Genomic DNA, 13437 nt, shown 5'->3' with positions numbered 1-13437 from the left:
ATTTACACACTAAGCTTATCCAAGGGCTCATCTCATAATAGCCTCACGCTAAATATGGAAAATCGGCTTCCCATTTCAAGCTGCTCCTTCGATGTCCTTAATCTGTTAATTAATAAAACTAATGAAGACAGCTAGTTGACCGATTGGCAAAGCGTGGTATGGGTTAAGGGAAGACCCCGAGATGCCATATCAACATTTGTCACAACCACCCCCTCCTATTCCCCCCCCCCCCTCCCCCGTACTGTTCACACTCCTACACCTGAGATAACGACCTATTTGCACCAGACCGATCGAATAAGTTAATCCCCTACAAAGACATAGGCCGTTACCATCGCGGATTGTTTCCGGGTTCCGGACTTGGAGTACAGTCCGGATACAGCAGAACGGAATGTAGTCGCCAAACTACGCTGGACGTGGGGAGTCCACCAACCAGAGTGCTCTGTTTAGGGTAGATGGATTCTGTTTGGTCTGGCGTCTGAATGGACTGACAATATTAAATGATAGGATGATGACTACCACATTCCTTTCACTCTACAGAACTTATATAGAACACATGACGTTAGCCCTAACAGGTCTACAATGACGTTAAAGACGAATCGGTCAGAACTCTTAATAATATCTCATATCAATGACGCTCTTTGCTTGTATAAAGGTGCAAAATGATGATGTCTTCAAGCAACCCTGTATTAAATTGTCTGTGACGCGTTGTTGCTAACAGGAAACCTATATAAAGCCCTCTGTGCAATCCAATAAGATATAATAAAAAGAGGTACAGCATTAAGAGCAAATCCAGAGCAGCGACGATAGTGAGATAACTAGCAAATGGTCAACCGTAACTGGTGAACTACAGCCTCTAAATTTACCTCAGTTAGGGATTTTTTCTAACGCTTCACATAAATGCATTCATAGTACCGTAGCAAAATTACACGCCCCTTACCACTTCTAAATTAGGTTTTAAAAATGCAGTGATATTACCGGCAATTTCTCAGACGTTTAGAATTACTCCAAACGCTGCGCTGTCACCATATTTAATATACAACAGCATTAAAAGAGACCTCGTGTGCCATTTCATTCATGTAACCAGGTCATGTCATTGTATTAATTCGCTGATATATGTGCGGCTTGTTAAATGATGTAATGAGTTACTGAAGAATGCTTAAATTAACTTTCCAAACTCTGTTAAATTTTTACAGAAATCGGCACGAAACAAAATTATTAATAGGGTTAATGGAAGAATATAACTGAACAGATTATTTGAAAACAAATTGAAAACCAAAAAGTCATAATTTATGATGTACATGTAAAAGATGGATTGCAGTATGGGGTCGTCTGGTTTCGTTCAAGACTTGGCTCGAGCTCAGATAGAAGCTGTAAACATTGAAGATTAGTCCCATCTATGTTCATTTGTCAGATGGTAACGCATTTCAATAGGCTATATAGCTCACAATGGCGCCCTTTCCTCGCCGAAGAACACCAAGAAAGACGTTGCCTTTAACTGAGCCGTTAGTTACGTGATGGCCTGCTTAGATATTTCCTCCATCTTGCTCTGAGTGATGCATGCAGATATCACTGGCAAATGTAGTAAGCGGGCGACAGGTGTGTTGACTAGGATGAACATACCTTTGGGCCAGAGTGACGTCACAAATGTAGTAAGCGGGCGACAGGTGTGTTGACTAGGATCAACATACCTTTGGGCCAGAGTGACGTCACAAATGTAGTAAGAGGATGATGGATGTAAGTTCTCTGGGGATAACAGAGCAAGAAAATCTGAGAACCAGCCCATTCACAAAAAAGTAATTTATGTTTTGTTGTGTATCCTCCATCATCACTGATTGATAGTATCAAACATCAATTTGTGTAGGTCTTGAGAGCCGGAATTATCAGATTAGAACGCCGTATTAAGAGTTGTCGGGTGCTTTATGAACTTCCAAGATACTGTTTCTAAAATTTCCAAATACTGGCGTCAGTATACTGCTGCACGAAATGATGAAGGTTCTGCCACACTTTCACATGCTCAATCCTGTGTCTCTCCGGTTTCCTCTACCTCCGTCTTATAAGCAGGAAGATTTTGGAGTATGGCGCTTGTTAAAACAAACACAGCTTTTACTGCAGATTAAAATGAACAGTGCTCATAATCTACTTTTCAGTCTTCACATAAGGCTAAATTAGGTACCTTCGTTCAGAGTGAATGCAATAAATCTTACAAGTTTTGAATGATGCTGGTTGATTGTCGGCTCCAAATAGTTTACGCCCGTATACCTTAGTATCGTAGATTAAATTTCAAGAAGTGCATTATCACGGAATCTGGTGCTTACATGGGTCCACCACTCCTGTGGAAAAACATACTTTGGGATTGACCCAGAATGACAAGTAGCGCCTCAGGTACCATACATTCTGTCCACAGCCAACAGTTCCGCACCTTCAAGCCTCTTATCCACACTACACCATATAGCAGATGAGTATAACCGAGACAGGTGATCGGGAGTGAATGGTGGAATCAGCCTTTAACCCCACTTCCCTATATATATTAAATGTCATAGGGAAATTCCAGTGGGCGATAAAATGAGTCGCCTACTGAAAGTTGAAGGAGGAATAAGACCAAACCATTGACCAAAAGTCAATACCCTTAATTCACCTTTTCCTCACCTTAATGTCGTCTGCTGTCCATAGGAGTTCAAATTTTTCTGCACAAACACAGCAAAACAAAACAAAAAAAAAAACAAAAGATGACGAAATTCTGAGAAAAGATGGTCAGTAGGCCAACATTATATCAATTCATCGAACCTTGAACTAATAACTACATACCATCTAGAATTTCTTACATTGTAATAAGAGGAGGTAACAGCCTGAAGGGTTTCATTATATAACGATCTGAAGACAGTTTCCAAGGAAGGGTTAGTGTCCCCACCTATAATTAGATCTGCAAAAAAAAAAGTTTCCTTGCATTATTGTAGGTTTTACAGTGAAATAACAGATGTGAGATGGAATCTTCCAATAAAGGGGTCTCACAAAAACCCGAGTCATGCTGATTGAATCTATGTAAAAATGAATTCACTGGAAAATGACCCGAGACCAGTCGGTGAAGAAGGACATTGTGATGGTGTATATTACCTCAAAATTCCATGATATTCTTTATTAATGCTATAGCAGCGGGGGGGGGGGGGGGGGGTAACCCTTACGACACGAAGACTGTCATCTTCATTTCATAAACCTGAAGACGGCCTATAAAATGGACAGTTATTCAGCACGGCGTTAACCAATCAAAATAATTTACAGCACCAATGACTGACAGAGTGACATTTAATTTAACCATTATACATGTATAGTGGCATCAGTTTCTGTATGGGCATATACATACAACATATGAGCAAGTTTAAATGCGTCAAATATTAAACACAATATATGCTAAAAGACAGGTGTGATGATTGACAAATGGTCACATATAAGTGTTCCAATCCTGATTATTCCAACAGTTTATGTAAATGCGTAAATGGTAACGCTTAAGCAGAAGAAACAAATGCGATGAGGCTAATTGCAATTCAGTAGACATCCCTGATCTAGAAATCTAAACACTGCAATGAACACATGTTTCCTGAACCTGCATTTAGGTCTTGATGATGTTATCTTTCCATTGGTTTACTTAGCCGCTGTTTTGAAAAACCAAGTGTGAATGAGATATTCCTTAAGGCTGGCTTGGATCAGAGAGGAAATTATAAAACGAGTTGAGGAAATCACCTGTTTCGTAAGCACCTGTCATTTGACAAGCTGATTGATGTTCTCACAAAGGTTATATCAATGAACTGTTTCATATAACTCTATAATGACAGTTTTCGGTGTTCAAGCCCTAAATAAAACCCCTAGATCAGGTGACATGTGGTCGTATTTGACCGGTTACGTGTCACCGTTTGTAAGTTGTCACAGTATCCTCGCTTCTCTGACTGTATCTCAGATCTGTAAGTCGTTTATTATATTGTATTCTTGCATAAACCATGAAGAATCTTTCTGGTGGACTAAGCATTTTATGTTAAATGTGATGATAACAGTATAGTGAGTGAGGATGTCAACATCTATTTTATTTACTAGAATAAGTATATATTATTATAGGTATATATTTTAGGTGATTTGAAATTAAGATTATTGTACATGATATTGTAAGATTTACAGGTTGAAGGGTATCATTCACTAACGTTATAGAACTGAAGGCATAGATACAGGCCTCTGTGTGAGTCAGTGTTTGCGGAATGTACGGAGCGTGAATTTTCTGTACCCAACCGTGGTTAAGACAAAAGAATGCCTGCCTGAGGTCCGTAAAGATGTGCTCAGCAGTTATCCACGTTCTACTGAGCAGTATAACTGGGACGTGGTCAGAGGAAGAGAGAGTGGGAAGCCGGAACTACCTGTACCGGCCTTACACCGTGGCTGACCCACGGTCTGAGTCTCATGTTTGTGGCAAGAACAAAAACACAAGTCAGGAAGCAAAAAATGACCGTTCCTTCTCTTTTCCTATGTATAGATATGTGAACGGTAAACTATTTGAGAAGCCAGTATAGGTTGTTACTTTCTCTTATGGATATAGACGTTCTCGACTGTTTTGTGTGATCTGATGATATCTTTTTGCTATGAGATATCATCAGTATGATTGGTAAGAGTTGTGTGTGTGTGTATATATATATATATATGTAAAAGATAGAAAAGGTTTATATAAGCTTAGAGCCTTTTAAAGGACGGCTTGCAAATGAGCAATGTCTGTTTCAAACGTTTGAAAAAATTCTGTTTGAATGATACGGAGCGTTCAACACTGGAACGAGACAGTTTTAAATTCTCTCACGCGGTATCCAGCATTATGAAAGGACTGGGACGTGGAACATCCAAGGATATCTGCACACTTTAAAATCTTAATCCACTCTGGACATTCGCCGTAAGCTCGGATTAGCCCGTTAAGACAGCAAGGAGAGGTATAATCAGAGGTGTAATGGGTCTGCCGGGATAAGACGGCGGTAATACACAACCTTGGGGACAACTGAAGAGAGGTGAAAGGCGAGGAGATTCCTTTGGTCTGGTGAACTATTTTACCTATGAGAGAGTTAGGAATGGCGTATGTGCTGTTGCTTTTGCTGATGCTGTTTATGGTTGCCTCTGTTACAATAGGCCAAATTCCGAGCAGAAACAGAGAAAAAGGTAAGAAGACAATACAGTTCCATCATATACACATATCTGAAAACCATTTACTGAGCACTTTTGTTCTTTGTAAACTCTACAATTATCAACTGAGAGACATACATGAATACATGGTAGAATAACTTACATCATGAGCCGTGCTTTTCTTGATGTACGAAGAGACGTCAAAAGTAGAAGATGATGTGGCCAATAAAACAAAACACGGTGTCAAAGTTGAAAATTCGATCACCAAGATAAGCCTCAAAGTTGAAAGAAAGTACGCAGGCATACCAAAGCCTCAACCTTCCACGTAATAGATGCGGATGCAAGTTAACTGAAATTAAGATATAAACAAGATAGAGTTCTTCTAGCACTGGTCTGTACATTAAAATGCCCATGATAATCTATCTACCGATGGTTTCAAATTTTAAAAAATCTGGTTGTGTTGTGAGGCAGCTGAATATATAAGTTAGATTTTCTGTTGATTAGTAGCACATATATGGATATGATATGCACAATGTAAGAAAATCAGGGACTGTTATCCATTTATTTTTCATTTCATATACAAAGTACATTATTGCATGTAGTGTGTTCAAGTTTAAAATGTAGTTCGCAGTTTTCTTGTGGGCCTACTTTTCTTTTCCCGTTCTCTTATATTACAGAATTTTAGCTTTTTGTGTAAAACTTCCAACTCTGTAAGTTAAGGTAGTATGTGTGAAGGTCTTACAGTAACCTACGAATGATCGTGAGATTCACTCTGGCTCTCCCCGGTTTTTTGTCACCATCATGCTGGCCGCCGTCGTATAAGTGAAACATTTTTGAGTACAACAATAAATATTAAATAAATAAATAAATAAATAAAAAAATAAAACTTTCAAAATTAACCATAAAATGTTTTGAGAGAAGTTGTGGTAATTACTAACGTCTTTACGTGATTTGCGACTTCGGATTTAATGCATTGATTAATTGTTTATTCACCAAATCAACTACAGTCTCTATTATCATTGCGTTTTTATCAGGTTATAAAAGATCTAGATTGCAACCCGCGCGATAAATATCTGGTCAGTCAAACTGTTTACACATCGAGAAATTGTCCGCTTTATATTTCAGTTATACTTCGATATTATGTTCCATGGCGTCTCTGGCGTGCTTATCTAATTCAGTTTTCATTGTCTGTTTTGTTACAAGAAAATAAGTCATCCCGAATAGCTCTGCGTTTCTGGGTTGTTCGCTAACAAGGGCTGTTGTATATAGGGGGTGGTTAGAACAAACATCTTCAAATAAATATTTGTCTAGTGAGAGAATCTACAAGGTCAGTGGGCTGACGAAGTATTTGCTACTGAGCTTACGATAGCCGGCCCTGTTGACATTCCTAATATGGCTTAAAGGCACAACATCTTGTCCGGATAACGTGGAGTTATTTGTGGGATTCATCTCACAGGCCTGCCAGACACATCGCCCCCTATGTGTGCCACGTGTCCTGAAGTAACTACGCTGAGCATCGCAGACACGTGGATGTAATACATGTAATGTAACGTCCATGTAAATATCACTATGACTTAGGCTGTCTAAAATACAGCCACCAAATGCACAAAGCTGTAAAACTTGAAGCCCAAATATAATCTTTCAATCTAATGTCTACTCTATATAATTAAAGACGTACAGAAGGGAGAGTAAAACCAGAGCAGAGCCGACAGTGTGATAGCTGGCCAATGGTCACATGCAAGTTTCTTTTCAGTCAGGGCCTCATTTTAACCGGTCATGTAAATGCATAAATGGTAGCAATTTACACCCCCCCCCCCCAAAAAAAATATAGGTCACAGGTCCAGAATTAACCAAAATGCTGTGTTGTCATCACATTTAACATACAATCACATTAAAACAATGCAAAGGGACCTGGCCTCGGGGATACTTAGTCTACCAACGGAATCCTGGTTTAACATACAATCACATTAAAACAATGCAAAGGGACCAGGCCTCGGGGATACTTAGTCTACCAACGGAATCCTGGTTTAACATACAATCACATTAAAACAATGCAAAGGGACCACTTAGTCCATCAGGAATCCTGGTTAATGCAGGAATACAATATAATAAAAAATTTACAGCATAGAGAACATTAAGAGGGAAACCAGAGCAGCGACGACAGTGTGATAGCTGGCCAATGGTCTCACGTTGCCGGTGAAATACCGACTCTTTTTAGTCATGGCCTCTAAAAAGTTCCAAATTTGATATAAATGGGGTACCTTTACTTTTTTCAGTCCACCTCAGTTATGGCCTCCAAAAAATTCAAATTGTGACATAAATGAATTTTCCCGCGAATAGTCGTTTCCCAATTGTCAATCAAGAACACGCAAATGAGCAGTCATACGAGTAATGTTGCACAACCGGATGTAATACACATTGGTTACGTCACAATTGTTTTCACCGGGAATGGAATGAGAAGGAACGTTGTCACGAGAAGGAATGGTGGGACATCTTTCCCATTCACTAAAAACGGTATATTGCTTATCTGCTTTGTTTAAACAATCCATATATAACAAAGGCTGCGAAATATTTTTAAACACCTTCGCTGGAAGGACCTATATTTGAACGGTTTCCTCTGTCGTGGCCTGTACACCAACAAGGATAACTTGAAGTGTGACAACGTAAATTATCCTTATTTGGACAGCAATATACCGAGGGGTCCTGCATATGGCGTGAACATATCTCGCCTTGTAGCATTTGTTAGATCCGTAACTGAGATACATATTTTGCTATTGACAAGTTATATTCCAGCATGGTACACGATTAAAATACTGATTTCACTCAACCGCTTTAAACATACCTTGCGTCTTTCCAAAATCACTGAAAACTGTTGATCTGGAATGTCCTTGTTGTTTGACGGCTGGTATATGAATGTCTGTTTCGACGCATAAATCGGATGATCCATCCATCGATTTTATTTATTTATTTATTTTATTGGTGTTTTAAGTTTTTACTCAAGAATATTTTACTTATATGACGGCGGTCAAATGTAAGAAATGTACAATTATCAGTGTTTGAAATTTCATAAAGACTACAAAGGTTATTAGTACACGAGTATCCCCTATGATTATACCTTGGAAGGTCGTGGATGGTCGCGAGTTTAACGCGCTTCCTGTCAAGTTTTCTCCCACCATTATGCTGGCCACCGTGGTATAAGTGAAATATTCTTGATTATGGCGTGAAAACACCATCAAGTAAACTAAATCCAGATGTGAAAATAAAAGTAGAAAACTCGGAATACAGTCACTGCGCATCCAAAATTTTTAACATAGTTATTAAAATGCACCGTATAGTGCAATATTTTATACAGCGGAAACAAAATGTATAAAGTAAATAAAGGAATATTATCTTCAGAGTGCATTTCTATTTTCAATACACGCTTTCCCTTTTAATCAAATACGAGTCAGTGGAATCGAACCCTGGCGTACAGTACAATTATTTGCTCGTGCTATGTTACAGGAGTTTTGTGAAATGGAGGTTCCTGATTATAAATTTCAAAGAAAGGGTATTATTTTTCACTAGCGTTTTAGTGACGACTCTGCATAAGATGATGAAGTGCTCATACTGTGGTTGTCTAAGTGATCCCCGAATTTTGGAAAACAGGGTGTTTCATGTTGAATTTCTGGTATAAGATTAATCAACAGCTTTCAACGAAGGCGGGAATTCTCATATGATCTGTGGCATTTTGTTGAATTAAAATGTCCGCTTGAATGTGTTGACAGTGTCAATTAGCAAGGGTATAACACGAGCTTCTAGCTCCAGGGATAGGAAGAACTGGATAATCTTGCGAAAATTTCGGTCGCCCTCAGGAATTAAAATACTACAGCTGGACACATTGTCTCAATGATATGTAAGATGAGTTGCTTTGACCCCCTGGCCTTTGGTTCAAATGGGGCCCTCATGTGAATTCAAGAGTAGTATTTTGGATACTCCACCACCAGAATAGACCAATGTATAAACTACACTATATTATACATGTGTCCTTTAATATATCATTTTTATTTTCTGCGTTTTATGTGACACAGGATAATGTCTATACAGACCGCGTTATCGTGAATGTGACACTCGTGCATGTCTATATTGGGGGGGGGGGGGGGGGGGGGGGAAATGAGACCGTGTAATCACAAATGTGACACATGTAAATGTGTCTTTGGGCGCAATGGGGCAGTGTTATCATGGATGTGACACGTGTGAATATCTTTGGACGTAATGAGACAGTGTTGTCATTGGTGTGACACAGTTGAATATCTCTTTGGGTGTAATGAGACATCGCTATCATAGATCTAACACCTGTGAATGTCTAAATCATCAAAATAAGAGAGGGCATGTGATCATGTGTGTGATACAGGTGAATGTCTCTATGGACGTTTTGACATTAATTAATGTGACATAGACGAAATCGTGACATTAACCGTTCTTTTTTCCAAAACAAAGCTGAACTGTTGAGCCATTTAAGTCGTCTTTGTCTCCTTCTAATATTCTTGAGTATGGCGTATAGTACCAAGTAAATAAATAAATAAATAAATAAATAAATCATCTTTTGAAATAGATACTGTCGGTTGAAGTGCATGGAATTGTTTATCTCAAGTCAATCATGTCCTGAAGTTGACTCTGTCAATTGTAGGCGTCACTACAGACATTCGTAAACCAGCCATCAACCCAAATGAACCTTTCCGGGTTTGTAGTCGCGGAGTCAATTCCCAAAACAAGGTTCAACACAAACCGCTGAAAAGAATTATGGAAAGAGAAGAAGTCAATAGATTTCAGTGATGACGGAAAGACACAAGGAATGTTCTAGGAGAGTGAATTAAATCAGTTTTCAAACTGTTTATTGTACCAGTGTATAAGTTGTCAGTGCTCAAAATATCTCTCTCAGTTGCGCTTTGATTGCAGCTGTTTATATGTCCAGCGTGGCGATCTATTTCAATACGATCAATATACGGCCCCGGATTAAGCGGAATAGTATAGACATAGTTATGAAGCAGAGTGCCAAAGAATCTTGATAGTCTCTCCATATTACTTAGAAGAGAATTTAAAACTGACGTAATTTACAGGGAAGGCGTTTGATGAAATAGCCTTCACACAGTTTTTTGCAGTAATAACTTGTGACGTTGACTGAAATCGTCACATAACACACAGGATCTAATAAATGCTACAAAAACATAGTAACAATATCTGGCTTCTCGATTAAAACTACTTTTTACAATTACAAAACTTTTTTGATTTGTTTGGTGTTTAAAGCTCCAGTCAACACATTTCCACATGGAAGAGGCCTGTAAAATCCGTATCAAATTTTCTAGATTTCTTCACGTGGGTTTCCGGACCACCTCGGCATTCTTTGAATTAACTGAGTTTCCTGCATTGTCCAACCAATCCGATCGTTCTCCCTGTCTTGGGCTTGGATGACCTCCCCCTTTCATCTTATATATTAACATAGCGGTTGTGTTTGTCGTAAATCGTACGTGTGTGGCTAGCCCGTGGTTAGTAAACCATTCAGTCAGTTATCTCTTTACACACTGTGGTAAACACTAATCTTCCTATCAAAAGTAAACGAAAAAACAAACAAACAAAAAAACAAAAACCGAAATTAAAGTTAAATTGTGGCTATGCCCTAAACTGTTCCCACTGAAATTGTTTTTCATTGAATTCGTTTCAAAATAAGGTATACGAAAGACAGTAAAAAAAGAAAAAAAGGACTTACACATATTTTTCATCTTACAGAAGACTCTTTAGTAAATTTAATATATTAAACACGCAATGCAAGAAAAGGTAATTTGAAGTTATTCCGTTCTTTGCCACAGGTTGCAGGTTACAAAAGTGAATATGTATAGTCTGCACCATATACGCTTAAAGGCCTTCATCACATAGACTCCAGTTCTAAAGGGATTATTACACTGGTCGTGTTTAGTTTCATGGGCAATGCACTGATTAATTTATTTGGTTGCTGTTTAACAACTATATAGACATTTAAAATTTGTCACTCACTTAGGTGTGCAGGAAACCAGAGTGATAGGAGTAAACCACCGAACTTTCTTAGTTAATGAACGCATAAAACACTTGGTTTTAATCTCTTAATACGGAGTATATGATATGTATTGCTGCTGTATTGACGTCAACGACGATAGCTGTAAAAACAACTGTGTTTCCCAGTGTGTTCATCGATGATCTCATTTCCGAATATCTCAGACCATTGACAAAATATATGCATAAAGTAGAAGGGTTATTACGAAATATAAAATATACTTCAAACATGAATTTTTTTCTGATTTTTTCGGCATAGCAGTTTTCATTTTCCTTAAAACCATACCTGCGTTGTATTGTACCTTTTCATTTTAAATCCACAGACAAGGCTGCAAAAGCTGGATTCGAGCACATTGTTCAAACGAGACAGTGCTTTAAATACCTGAGGTTCCTCACTGGTAAAAGCCAAACCCACAATATCATCGCTGTGCCTGAACGACGCAGTGGAATCAGTTCTTAAAATGACCCATAGCATCTGTTCGATTAATTAATTTGTTTGTTTATTTGATTGGTGTTTTACGCCGTACTCAAGAATATTTCACTTATACGACGGTGGCCAGCATTATGTTGGGTGGAAACCGGGCAGAGCCCGGGGGAAACCCACGACCATCCGCAGGTTGCTGGAAGACCTTCCAACGTACGGCCGGAGAGGAAGGCAGCATGAGCTGGACTTCTGTTCGATTAAGAATGTGTCCAAAAAAATTCACCGACAGATACTTTATTACATCTTAATGTTGCAGGTGCCCAGTGGTCGCATGGGTGTAGGGGAATCCCCGGGCTAAATCAAACAGTCAACACTCTGCGTTGTCCAATTGGCTGTACCATAGCTATACATCAGGTGACGTATGCCACCAAAAACAGACCGGGCTGTCCATACGAAATTAGTCACTCTGTGGAGCCCCACTGCTGCCAAAGAGAAGCGACCGATGATTGCTACCAAGACAAGAGACAGAAGATACCAATGCTGCAACTGCTCTGTCGTGAGGCTTCCAATGTGTGCGAACTATCCGTGGACAGGGTTGCCATCAGGTGTCCCAGGAATGCCTACAGCATTAGCACGATGCGGTCTATTCGGTACAGTTGCTTATGTGGTAAGAAAAAAAGACTAATTAAGGTTTGACTTTTTTTTTTACTCTTATGCGTCAAAATTTAATACCGCCATTTAATTTTGGATTTTCCTTAATTCCTATTTGGAATAAATGTCATATGTTCCCCCCCACCCCCAAAATTATCCAAATTTGTCTCAGTTAAAGTGGCAACGGTCCGCATTTTAAATATTACTTAATTTTATCTTTGATTGTTTTTTTTCTTCACAAAAGCATCACCACCAGCATCTACTGTTCTTCAAACAGAAGTCACAGTTACAACCACGGCAGAGAGTGTGCAAGATCCTTTACCTCATTCCACGCAAGAGGAACACCTGAACTCATCCGCATCCCAAACATCAAACACTACCTGGCTGTCAGAGAGTTACGGGAAAAAAACTGCTGTTACCCAAATACCAGCACTTTCTATATCTTCGCCGTTTTCAAGAATACCGTCGATCGGGCCTCTGAATTCGGCCACGTCCTTAACCACGTTTAGCCGTCTCGAAAAGACACACCGTTCAACAACAACAACTCATCCTCACGCCAACACCAGATCAGTCTCTACTGAACCATCAATCGCTGATGCTACAACACTGCCATCTGTTGAAACAACATCAGCGAGTACTACTACAACAACGCCTTGGACACTGACGGCAGAAAACCACTCTACTCGCATTATACCGTCATCGGAGAAGGGGAGTCACGATGTACAGCGTGCTTCAGATGATCATCAAACTGCTGGAAATAGCGTAAACGGTAACAGCAGCTGTGCTTATATCTTTAAATCATGATGCAGATGCTTGTTGAAAAAAAAACATTTATTTATTTTATTTATTTATTTAATTGCTATTTAATGCCATACTTAGGAATTATTAACTTATATTCAATGCCGGCGGAACGAGGGAAAGGAAAATGTTTGGCAATAATTAAAGTCTTTAATATTTGCCCTTCCCTCCCCAGTAATGAATTTGACAACAGGCAACCAGTTTGATTAAAGGAGAAGAAAATTTGAATATGAATCAAATATCATTGAAAAAGGTATGCATTTCTTCGCAGGTGCATGCCATAAAAAATTCTAATATGTACCTCAAGTTGATAAATTATAAATAAAGTCAGCGCCAAAATCTGCTGTTGGCGAGTCCAT

Source organism: Liolophura sinensis, chromosome 1 (assembly GCF_032854445.1).
Source record: "Liolophura sinensis isolate JHLJ2023 chromosome 1, CUHK_Ljap_v2, whole genome shotgun sequence".
NCBI lineage: Eukaryota > Metazoa > Mollusca > Polyplacophora > Chitonida > Chitonidae > Liolophura > Liolophura sinensis.
This window is presented reverse-complemented; position numbering follows the sequence as displayed.